Source organism: Amblyomma maculatum, chromosome 10 (genome assembly GCF_055883805.1).
Source record: "Amblyomma maculatum isolate TAMU_Amacu chromosome 10, ASM5588380v1, whole genome shotgun sequence".
NCBI lineage: Eukaryota > Metazoa > Arthropoda > Arachnida > Ixodida > Ixodidae > Amblyomma > Amblyomma maculatum.
Window position 1 is genome coordinate 170,125,475 of NC_139353.1, and position 12,853 is coordinate 170,138,327.

The following is a 12,853-nucleotide window of genomic DNA, read 5'->3' on the forward strand; positions in this document are numbered from 1 at the left end:
TTTTTTGCCCCCTACAGTCATCGACTAGCTAGCTATTGCAACTAGGATGTGCTTATAATAGCGCCGGCGCCGCGGTGTTGCCGGCCGGCATCATATGCATTCGCCGGCGCATTAGTTTGGAGTGAGGAAATTAGGCCCTTTTTAGCCAATAAGAGCGGTCACCGAGCGCATTTCTGGTTAAAACAATTCATAATGAACTATTTCGCTTAGAAAAAGACCGAATTATATCGGGACGCGTGGCAACGGGACGGACGACCGTTGCCGACAGCCTGCGCGCCTGAAAGACGTCGCACCGAGAAAGCTATTTTGCAAGGAAACGTTTTTGCAAATATATGCAATGTGCAGAAGAGTGGAATCACCGCAAACATGGTGTGCAGTTGTCACTGGAAAATTCGCCCGGCCGGCCTACGAACAGGTCACACTGCGTTGGCGAACCTCGATTGTTTTTGTCGCCGAAAGGTCTCACACAGATCTAGATAAAGGAAAAGCAATTAAACTGTGATTTCCCCGGCAATTCGTGTGGTGTGACAAGCTGGTTCGGAAACCTCTTCGCGGCTCGAAGCGTGCATATGTTATTTGACGTCGCTGCCGTTTCCACGGTGTCCGCACCGCATGCAAGCAAGGCCTCGTGCCTCTCCGCCGACGGCCATCGGCTGGGCAGCTGCCGTTTGCTTGCGGCGCGCCGCCGACACCGCCGGCCATGCCGCCGGGTCGCGCCCGGGCGCTAGGGTCCCTAGAAATATTGCTAGTCTGTCGTCCGCCGGCCGCGGCGGGGGCTGCCGCTGAATGATCGCCGCGGTGGCGCTGCGGTGAACCGGAGTGCGCCACTGCTGACGGAGCAGACGACGCGCGCGCCCGTGCGCTTCGAAATGCATTCGCTGCATGCTCATTGTCAGGTGCCTTGTACATGCGATGCCGCTCTTCAGTCTTTGATTTCACTTTAGTCGTAATATTGAATTCGCAGCCGAGTTGTTGGCATAACCACGGATGCGACTTTTTTTTTTTTTTTCGTGAGCGAAGTTTTGCGCGCATGCCCCTGAGCCGACGTAGAAACGAAGCTGCTTTTTATACCCTATTATCCTGCTGAAGCTACCGCCGTGCCGTATTGTAATGAAGACTTCTGAGGATTTTGTGCAAACAATTGCGCTTGCATGGAGAACTATACTAGACGCACATTCTAGGCTCCAAGGACCATGTGTGCGAGCAACAGAGCGCTGTCGCCGGCGTTTTCATTCACGCTATAGTTTCGTCTTAACTTCTTCGGACGTTTAGCTAAGTTATAACACGTATGTAGAACTAGAAACTTTCGGATGCATGCACAATTAAAGCACGTAAGATGGGAACCCGAGCCCTTCAATTCGCACCGCGCTTCAGGCAAACTGCTGATAGGCATTCTTTGGTACTTAGGAAGCCTAGTAGCCACTCATCAGAATATGCCATCACTTTTGTTGACTTCCGTTTTGCAACCTCTAAAACATATTTTAACAGCCAGCTGTTAGTTGAGAGGAAGGGCACTAACACTTCTTTCAAACTCTGTCCTTGAAGGTGTTCATTTTCATTTCACCGAGAGCTTTTACCAGCTTTGCCACCTTGTCCTTCGTACGACAAACTGCTTGAGACATAGAAGTCTGTTTCTTAATTTTTTCTTCTTTTTGACAGGGTGTTCTGAGTTAATTTTCGCAAGTATTTGCAGGCTATATGCATGCTGCATCAGAAATAATGGTACAGTTCGTCGCAAATTAAGCAACGCCCATTGTAGGTGGGAAAGGTCGTGGTAATAGGCTTCAATCCGCTGCCAGGACACAAGCTGAGTTTCGCAATGTCCTGAATAAGATTAATTGCCTCTTCTGTCGACTTTACAGCTATCTCCTTGACTTTGTTTCCTCGAATGCACACAGCAGCATTCATGGCAGCTTCACCACTGTGATGGAGCAGAACTCGCCGATGGCAATTGCCTCCGGAGATTCGTCCTCGCTTGAGTGGCACTATGCGAATGTTCATTGTTCAACATCAGAAAGATCGACATTTGTCCCCAGTGGCGGTGGCATGCAGCTTTCTGCATTCCTGGAGCAGGCTCACGTCACACGATCCACCACCGCTGTATTCTTCAACTGGCTCCACTGATGCTCCAGGATCAGTGCGCTTTTTTTCTTTCTCTGCAGGTCTCCCTGCTAACTGTTTTTGCTCGTACAAGTTGCGCTCCTTTCTCTTGAGAGGCAGGGGTTTCAACAAGTATTTTGGAGTGTCAGGAAACAGAGTTGAGATGGCATCCTTCGTGAGTTGCGTAACATCCCGTGGAATCTCAATTACCTTTACCTGTCTTAAAACTTCGCTCAATAAAGCAGGGTTTGAAGTGTCGCTCACAAACGTCGACACTAGCTTATTCGTGTTACAGTAATGTGAGGGCAACCCCGATCCGGATCATCCGATATTTATATATACCGATATTTATATCAACGTCCAGGATTTCCTGTCTGCAACTCACAAAATAATGAGGAAGATATTCACCACTTGTGGGTTTGCCCGCCACTGAAGCCGACAATATCGGCACCTGACGGCAGTGGGCCTTTCACCGAGCAACCCATCTTCGTACATTGCTTGCACGAAATTAAGGGCCTTATCATCGTTCTCTCTTGAATTTTATTAGAACACAGCCAGTCTATTTTCTTTCATTTATTACGCCTTTTAATTTTCGTTTTGCATATTCCTTTATGCCCTAGCTGAGACAATAAACAATGTTATTGCCTTTGCAGCCGCGCTTGATGTTGCGCTCCCACTCTTGCCTCTTCCCTGCGTCTTTCGGTGTCCTGAAGAGAGAACATTTCACCTTGCACGAGCGCTGCCCGGTCTTGCACCCGGGCAAGAAACATGTGCTATCACGCTTACCCCGTTTTCTGGACATGACGCGATCACATATCCATAAAAAAGGCACACTTGCACACATGCTAGCTAATTTGCGCGCATTCCGGCCCGCGAGCGAAAAAAAGTGCACGTGGTGCACGAGCCTTGTCATGGCACAAACGGATCAGCGCGGCGCAGATTCGCAGTACGGCACAACCGCCACAGCACCACGTACACAACGCGATCACGCTCCGAATGCGTACAGCGCCCCCTGCGCTTTCATCCGGGAAGCGGCCAACCGGTTCCATAGGGAACCCCGCTCGGACGGCAGACTAGCAAATACTTCTAGGGACTCTACGGGCGCTCTGAAAAGCATGGGGAATCCAGGGACAGCCTAGGGAAAACACGTGCGCCCTACATCCGGACATGACATCATAAGTATCACGTGACCCATGACGTTATTTGTGACGTCATATATGACGTCACAAATTTTGGGCCAATCAGCGTTTCCAGCCGAGCTACCCCTAAACGCTTGTGAGGGGGCGCCCGTCAAGTGAAGCCGCCGCGCCGCCATCTTGCGGGGGGCAGAAAGAACGCCTGTCATAGACCAATCTCTTTCTCTATGCGCCTGTCGCCGCAGCGCGCGCCGAGTGGGTACACGGACAAGTGGTGCTGCTTCACTTGCGCGGCATGTAACACGGCCAGAACAAGCATGGTTGGCTCGTGCGTAGCTTACGGTTGTACAAACCGCGTGAAGACGACGCCAGGTGTCACATTTCACAAGTAAGTTGAACTCGGGAAACTTTATTCCGAACTGCTGTGCTTCTTGTAATTCGCTGCGCAGCACGTGCGTGCCCACAACCAACAATTTCTTTACTGCTAGGTTTCCGAAGGATGCTGAGGCGCGAAGACTTTGGGAACAAGCTGTTCGTCGCGAAGGCTGGCACGCAAAAGACGGTGACCGCTTGTGTTCGGTTCACTTTACTCTGGAATGCTTTGACCGGACCGGCCAGACTACGCGGCTGCGCCCAGGCACAGTGCCGGCAGTGTTTCCTGCATTCCCGGAGCAACTGCAAGCGCCGGTAAGCATGAAAAGATGTTCAAGACAGTTGCTGATTTGCATTAAAACACAGACGGCTGACGGAGCCGCGCATGATTATTATTCTAATGTATGCTGAACATTACTGAACTTGTCTCGACACTTCGTGCGTAGATCCTGATAGGCGTTCAGTGTCGTTAGCTTAGAAATTTCGGGTCATCGTATATTGCCGTGCGCAGTGCTGTGCTCTTGGCGAGGTGTGCTAGCGCGCGTGTGTGCTTTAAGGAAAGTTGACGTGCAAGCAGTCAAAGTGCTGGCGTTATCCCTCTAATTTAAATCCGGTTGCTGACTTGTCTTTCCATGCACTTGAATAAACAAAATTTTATATTTCAGGCTAAAAGGAAGCGTCCGCCACCAAAGTCCCGAGACCCTCCATTTAATGAGGATGCTAAAGCACCAGAAACTCCTGCTAATTATGAGGCTGCCTTACCTTCACCTAGCAAGGAATGGTATAAGAATAGACTCCACGCCACTGAAGAAGAAACAATGCACCTAAAGAAAAAAAAAATCAAAGTTCTACAGCAAACCAAGCGAAGGCTACAGAAAAGAGATGAGGCAGCCCTAGAAATTATTAAAACAATAAAAGAAAGGAAACTTCTATCCGATGAAGGAGCTGAAGTGTTTAGAGCAGCGTTCTCAGATGACATACAGCAGCTGCTGGAAAGGGCAGGAGCTGCAAAGAAAGGGAAATTCCCTCCAGCATTGCGCACCTTCGCTCTTACACTACATTTTTATTCACCAGCAGCCTATGAATACGTTCGCTCGAAGTTCAATGATGCTCTACCATCGCAACGCACAATCCGCGAGTGGTATCGATCCCTTGATGGACGTCCACGTTTCACAGCTGAGCATTTGCTTTTCTGGAGAATCTTATGCAAACACGATGAGAAGTACTCTACTGCGCACTCATTGTGGATGACATGGCGCTACGAAAGCATGTTGAGCTGGTCGGCGACAGGATGGTCGGCTATGTCGATTTTGGCACAGGTTTGGAAGATGACAGCCTTCCTGAGGCAAGGAACGTTTGTGTCTACGTGCTCGTTGGAGTCAACATGCGGCTTAAAATTCCTGTAGGGTATTTTCTGATTGACTCTCTCACGGGCTCAGAGAGAGCTGAACTCACAAAGCAGTGCATCGAAAAATTGGCTTCTGTAGGAGGCGAGGTCATCTCACTGACATTTGATGGTGCATCGTCTAATTTTAGCATGGCTGCAAGTTTGGGGGCTGAGCTTCGCAGTGGAGGTGAAACCCTTTGCACATGCTTTGAAAAACCAAATGATTCCTCAAAAAAAGTGCATATCATGTTAGATGCATGCCATATGATCAAGCTGATAAGAAACTCATTAGCGACTGTAAGCCATCTTGTCGATGTTGGCGGGCAATTTGTGAAGTGGTCTTACATACAAGCGCTAGATGCCTTGTAGCGTGAGGAAGGTCTGAGACTTGGAAATATGCTCACAAAAATGCACATAGAGTAGGCAAAACAAAAAATGAAGGTCCGGCTGGCAGTCCAAGCACTGAGTTCTTCGGTAGCTGACGCTCTCGATTTTTGTGAGCAGGTATTGAAGCTCCCACAGTTCAGAGGCGCTGCTGCCACGGCCAGATTTGTGAGGTTGTTCGACCATTTGTTCGACATTTTGAATTCAAGGAATCCTTTGGCGAAATCTCACAAGGCGCCTTTGAGAACACAAAATGAATCCTGCTGGAGGACATTTTTTTCTGATGCTCGAGCGTATATAAGCGCCCTCAAGGAGCCAGCTGGACGGCCCGTTCTGGAAGGTGTCAAGAAAACAGGATTTCTGGGCTTTCTAATATGCATGCAAAGCACCGAGGAGATTTTTGATGAGCTTATTCACAGGGGCCCTTTGAAGTACTTGCTGACTCACAAGATGAGCCAAGATCATGCGGATACATTTTTTGGCTGCATAAGAGGGCGAGGTGGATTCAATAATAATCCAACAGCAGCTCAGTTTATGGCTGCCTACAAGCGTGTGCTCGTGCAGACGGAGGTGAAGTCCTCCGAATCTGGAAACTGTTCACAAGATGTGGTGTCTGTCTTGGGCGCATCTGTTATTGCTTCTGAGGAGAGCGCAACCACGGCTGTCGCCACGATGCGAAGGTGTTCCATACTGCAAGCTGAGGACCACGACTACACGCATAGAGTTGACTACCCAGAAATCCTCTCTCCATTTGTTAGTTCTATTGTACCGTACGTTGCAGGATTTGTCGCTCGAAAAATTGCTGCAAAAAGTACCTGTAACCAGTGCGTTGCAGCTGTTTATGCTGAAGAACAACCGGCGTTGGTCAAACAAAAAAACCCGAGGAGGACTTGTATCACCTTCAAAAGATGTGATTTTGCTGTGTGAAATGGCAGAGAAGGGACTCCGTCGGTTGCAAGCACAATATGAAAGCATTCAGACAGTTCATCTGAAAACAAAGCACCTAGTGCTGGAGGTGTTGAGCACGTCGCCAGAGAAAAATTGGTTTTCTCAGTTGAATCAGCACCTCATGGACTGCGATGCATTAGACAATCATGTCTACAAGCTATGCAAGGATATAGTGGAGCTGTACATTAAAGTCAGGATCCATCACATAACAAAAGAGAGGAATAGGTGCATCACAAAGGACAAAGTAAGGTTCGTCCTTACAAGACCAGTGAAGATGCAATGTGTAGAATCAGTCATGGAATTCAAACCAACTAGTGCCACTCCTTGTATTTGAAAGAAAAAAAAATGTCGGTACTGAGGATGTGTCATATAGAACATTTGAATGTGTTTGCAGCACTTCATGAATTCTACTTGCTTTCTTTAGCTGTTTGACAGTGTGTTGTATCTGCTTGCTATGTTTAGCCATAATTCAGTCTTCTTCAGTGAACAAACACTATATGCGTGCCAAAATAGAAACTATTTCATATTTGTAGTTTATGTTGCTGGTAATTTTGTGTAATCCCGTTGTGTAACCTACCAGAATGATGTTGGTCATTCGATCCTTTGCTGTTCCTTCACGTGCTAACTGGGCACAAATGCTATTAACGTAATTGCATCGGTTGTTTGCATGCTTATCAAGTTGGCTGTGTCAGTGTGATAGTCAGGCTTCTTGCTTACTCCAGTAAGTCTTTGAATTGATTTTTGTTCTGACATCTTCCATGACTGATCAATTTCTGTATTTAAAGAGAGTGCATTTAAGAAGATGAATAAACGATAATTGCTGAACTCGTTTTGTCCTACTTTACTTTTCTGCTTTGCGGCAGCTGCATACAGCGCATATTGGTGCCAAGATTGGTGCCGATAAAATGAAAAAAAAAAAAAGCTCCCCACTACTCGGATATCTCAGCTTTAAAAAAGCGCAGGTGTTTAAAATCGATCCTGTGATCACCTATATGGCTCGCCTCATAGTCTAGAGTGTTGCATTAGAGCTTGAAAACCCGTTAAACAATTAAAAGCCGCTGTTAATGTCGGCGAACAGCGCTGCGAAGCGCTTGGTAGGCTGCTTCTTGCCCCCGCAAGATGGCTGCCGTCGGCTTCACCCGAACCTATTGGCCGGTATAGGCGTCCTCCGCTCCAGCAGTTTTTATATAACGAGAGAAAGTTGTCGAAGGGGCTGGTTATCTGCGCGTCCCTCGCCTGTGCGGCACAGAACTCATATTTTTATCTCTCGTGGGCTGCTACGCGGAACAGTTGTGGTTTGGAACGACGGCAAGGTGAGCAACGTTTTTTGCTGAACTACGCTGCATTTCAAGCAGGTTACGCTGACCGCGCCGGCCTGTGACAATTAAGTTTCGCAGCTCGTGAACAGGCGCGCCGGCTGTTTAAGCATAGAGAAGTTCAAGCGCAGTTCGGGACGCTCCGGCAGTGTCCAACCCCGGCCATGGCGGAAGTAGAATGGTGGCGAAGGCTGGGCCCAAAAGCGGTTCAGCGGTACCGCAGCATAGCCACAGGTCGGGGGCCAACCACTCAGGTTGTAAGAAATTGTAATACTACAAATTAAAAAGTATCGATCAACATAAAAAGAATAGACATTTTGATAACTTCGCTTGTGAATGAGGTAAGGTATTTTATAAATACATTCTTAATTAAAAAAAAATCGTGCAACACTCTTATCGCCCTACTCCCTTGACGTTGCATCGGTCAGGAGGCGCTGCCAGAGGTAACCAAGGCAACAGAGATAACGAAGCTGACGAAGCACGAAACGGTTTCTTATCGCTGTCTGCTGCTCGTCTGCTGTGGTGCGGGCCTTGGTGCACCCGCGAAAGCGTAATTTAGTTCGCAAGTCTGAAAATGTCCCTTTTGCGAAGATTTCGACGTCTTTGCTGGTCGCTGCTCTGTTGCCGTTTGGTGAGATTTAATATCCTCCTGTAGCCGTGTTTTTTGGTTTCGTCCCCTTCGTCGTGCGGGCAGTGCGAAGTCTTTTTGCAGCATTGTATTGCGCTTAGCGTTTTATCGCAAGATGAGCCCGCGCAAAGTCAGGAAGCGAGGCTCTGTGGCACATTGCAACAGCGTGGACTCAACCGTCGGTGTCATTATACCGCTTCCCGGCTGACTTTCACACAGGCTCAATGTATGCTCTAATGCTCCTGTGTTAAGCACGTTTGTTGAGGCTAAAACTGTCTGGACTGGTGCAACATTGAAATTGCCTTCAAAACTGCTGGATACTTTCTGCCGAAGAATTTAAATGTGAAGAGTGATCCCAGTGCTCTATGCTCCACGTATGTTTTGATGCACCTACTAATTCATGGCATTTTTATTTCAATTGCAGCTGTCATAGCTTTGTTTTCTGTGCATGCATGTTTCTTATCTGGGGATGTTTTGTGGCAGGCACTTCAAGCCTTTTCTATGCCGCGGCTGTGATCATAGAGATTATTAGCCCGTTTAAACAGCGCTACTGTTTGTGCTGCCTGCGACATGCATTTTTATTGTTGTGTTTGTTGCTGTATTTTATTAGTTGATGCAATAAACCATGAATATGAAAACCATAATTGTTCACTTGGTACACTCTGTTGCGAACTGGGCACGACTGCCCCGTTGCACCAGTGTTTCTGGACCGCACCTTACTGTGCTGAGGGACAAAGTAAATGGCCAAAGTACTTGCATGACTTGCAGCAGTATTTGTATTATGAATGTGCATGCGTGGTCTCTATCTGGAAGTGTTCCTGCCTTTCTATGTCGCCACCTTTGCCAACCACTTTCATTGTGCAGGAGCAAGTGCTTATAAACAAGGACGTAAACAACAGAAACTCGAGTTCTTTCAGATGGCAAAGATTGGCGCGCGCTGAGAGGCAACAACCTTCAAAAGATGCAAGCTCGTCAATGCAACGCGGCGGTTTTTTAAAAGAAAAAAAAATCGTGTTTATAATTCGCGCCAAAGTGAACGAATGCGTGACGTCATTTGACGTCATGGCCCCCCAATTTTCATTGGTCGCTGGAGCCCATGAGCCGCCATGTTTTGTACGTATGGGCGTCTATGGAGCCTACGCTACCATAGTACATATACCTTGCCCCGGCGAGGTGTAATATTGCCACACCGATGAATGGATGGATGGATGGATGGAATATAGGAGCGTCCCCTTTGAAACGGGGTGGTAGCAGTAGCTATCATGCTCATTTTTCTCCCTATATCTTAATTATCGATTTAGATTGGTTAACTAGACCATCATTCTATTTCTTAAATTTTTTGTTTCTACATTACTAACATTATGTCACTCTCTGCTTTTAAGTCACCAATCTTCCAGTCGTTTTTTGCTAGTTTCCACCGCCGATTTATTCACCCGGCCACTGTTATCTCTAAACCCCAGAGCTACAGGAACAGTGATTGCGCCTGCATCAACTTCCGGATGGATGCCATTACATTCGAATATAATATGGTCAATTGTTTCACTGGAGTTACCACATACAGCACATGCGTCATCTCCATTGTTAAATTTCTTTTTGTAGCTGCGTGTTCTAAGGCACCCTGATCTAGCTTCAAAAAGTAGGGCACTGCGTTATCAAAGATATCTTCCCTCCTGATCTGCATTTTCCACTTTAATTCCACACTCTGTTTCTTTTCCATCGAATTTATACAATTTTTACCTTCTGTGTTTTTCACCTGTTGCTTAATGCTCTTTATTTCTCCGTCCTTGTGACTAGCATACTTACTAGTTAGTTTCCTAGTTCTTTTCCTCAATTGTGAGTCAACGCTTTTTAAGTACAGGTATTTGAATACTTTAGCTGCCCATATGTTACTGTCCAATTTCCTCAGGCGTTCCTCATATAATATTTTACTCTGAGCTTCCCGTACTTCGAAAGGTGCCCAGCCCATATCTCCCTGTACCACCTCATTTGTAGTTTTGCCGTGGGCACCTAGTGCTAATCGTCCAACGGATCTCTGATGTATTTCTAATGCCGACTGTACCTCTGATTTTAGGCACAAAACCGCATTTCCGAAAGCACGTCCGGGCACCATAATTCCTGTCCAAATACCCCTCAAAACCTCATACCTATTGTATCCCCACAATGCCTTATGCTTCATTATCCCGGCATTCCTTCGCCCTGTGGCCTTAAGTGATTGCTCATGCTTTCCAATGTATGCCAATCCTTCGTTTGCCCATACCCCCAGATATTTATATTCTGCTACTCTAGGTATTTCATGGCCTTGTATTTTAAGACCCTGATCAGTTGAGCCGTTGAATATTATCATACCCGACTTAACTGCCCTGAAACTGATACCTAGAGCGTCCCCTTCGTCTCCACAATACTTAACTAGAGTTTGCAATTCTTCCACTCTCAGCTAGCAGCGCAATATCGTCTGCATACATCAAACCAGGAAGGCGCTGCTCTACCGCCTTTCCACCTATCTATATGACAGGTTAAAACCTAGGTTACTTACTCTCTTGTATCCTCCGTTCCAGGTTTATCATATAAAGCGTGAACAGCACCGGTGATAGAGGACAGCCTTGTGTTAATCCTTTGTATACTTTGAGATCTTCCGTACATCTTATTCCTTCCCACGTAATTTTTACTTTGTTATCACGGAATATTTCCTGTAGGAACTCTATTATCTCATAACCGATACCTTCTTCTTTTAATATGTTCCACAGGAGTTCCCTGCTTACGTTGTCGTACGCCCCGTTTATGTCCAGGAAGGCCAAATGCAAAGATCTATTTTCCATTCAAGATATTTCGATGCATTGGGTAAGCACGAACAGGTTATCGTCTAAGCGCCTACCATTTCTAAAGCCATTCTGAAGTTCTCCGAGTATCTTGTTACTTTCTACCCATGCTTGCACCTTTAATTTCACCGCTGTCTATCTTCTGGCGCCACCAAGTGGCCGAATGTTGTGGCGCGTGGATGAGTGTCGGCCTCGTCTGTCTCGAGCTTCGCTTCGTAAAAAGGGCCAGCTCGGTTGTTCTTCTGTTGTCTACGTGTGTTGGTGACATTTGGTTGATATTGCAGGATAAGATCCCATGTACGTTTTCCCCGAAGACGTCAATGACGCTGCCCATGGACGCTCGGACGCCACTCCCGTCCATAAAGCGAGCCGTTGCCTCCGAGGCCTAGAACTTGAGTTCGAACCACTGACCACACCGCTGCGAGCCATGCCATCTACGACGGGCAGCCAGACAAGTCAGCATTCCAGCAACGCCCCACCGTACGTACTTATCGCACCTCGATCACCACCATCATTTCGAGGTGACCGGTTCGAGAATGTCGAAGACTGGTTGGCCAGTTTTGACCGTGTGGCCGCATTCAACCAATAGGACGACGAGCGAAACCTAATGAATGTGTACGTCGCGCTCAAAGACTCGGCGAAGACGTGGTAACCATGAGGCGTCTTTTGTTAACTGGGCAGTCTTTCGCCGGGAGTTGCTCACAACATTCAGCTCTAGTGCGCGCAAAGAAAACGCAGAGATTGCAATCCGTTCGAGGTCTCAGCAGTCAAATGAGAGCGTGGCCATGTTTGTCGAGGACATGACGCGACTTTTCAATCGGGCCGACCCTACCATGCCCGAGGCAACAAAAGCACTGCGCCTCATGCGCGGGGTGAAGGAACAGTTGCTCGCTGGCCTCATTCGCGACCCTCCAAGAACCGTCGCAGATTTTGCGACAGAAGCTACCAGCATGGAACGTTCACTGCAGGAACATTGTACCCAATACAGCCGTCAGGCAAGCGTAACAGCCACACCCTACTGCGCGTTTGTGCCAGCAGCCAGGGACGAGGCATTGCGGGAGCTTGACAGGAGCATTGTTCACGAAGAGCTGCAGAACCTCCATTTGGATGCACCACCAGCAATGAATTATTCTACCAGGGACGTCATTCGTGATGAAATCCGGCGAGCGGTGCATCCACCACCAGCACCACAACCGGAGCCGTGCATTATGACTTATAGCGATGTTCTACGTCTACCTGCCCCCGAGCCATATTCATTCCGCCCCGTTGCCGGTCCACCGCTTCGCTACCTGCGCCCCGTCGAGCAGCAACAAGATCTGCGCCCCGTCGAGCCGCAGCAAGACCAGCGTCCCGCTAACAGCAAGGCGCACTTGTGGCGCACGTCCAACAAACGGCCGTTCTGTTACCACTGCGGCGAGCCTGGCCACATTCTTCGCAATTACCCATTTCCACAAAACGCGCCTCGCCCTCGCTGTGGCAAAAGACCACAGGAGATTGAGGAATACCTGGCTGCTAACGAGATGCACCCGACGTCACCGCAATGGCAGTCGCGATGGTCATCCGGGAACGCTTTGCGTCACCCAGTCGATACTCCTCCTCTGGGCAATTCAAAGGCATGTCCCCTCGCCGGGAAAACTAAACACGGCGACCTCCGGGGGTGAGGCCGCCGCTACGACTCAGATTAAACAGTCTCCACCCGACGATTTGACGCGACGGCCCGAGCGGTGTCGACCCGATCCGACGAACTTACCGACGTGCTGCGAAGG

General features: G+C 48.2%; 1 pseudogene; it reads left to right on the forward strand.

Annotated features, from left to right (window-relative positions):
• Positions 1 to 5,913: 5,913 nt before the first annotated feature.
• LOC146177911 (uncharacterized) lies at positions 5,914 to 6,661 on the forward strand (annotated as a pseudogene).
• Positions 6,662 to 12,853: the final 6,192 nt, after the last annotated feature.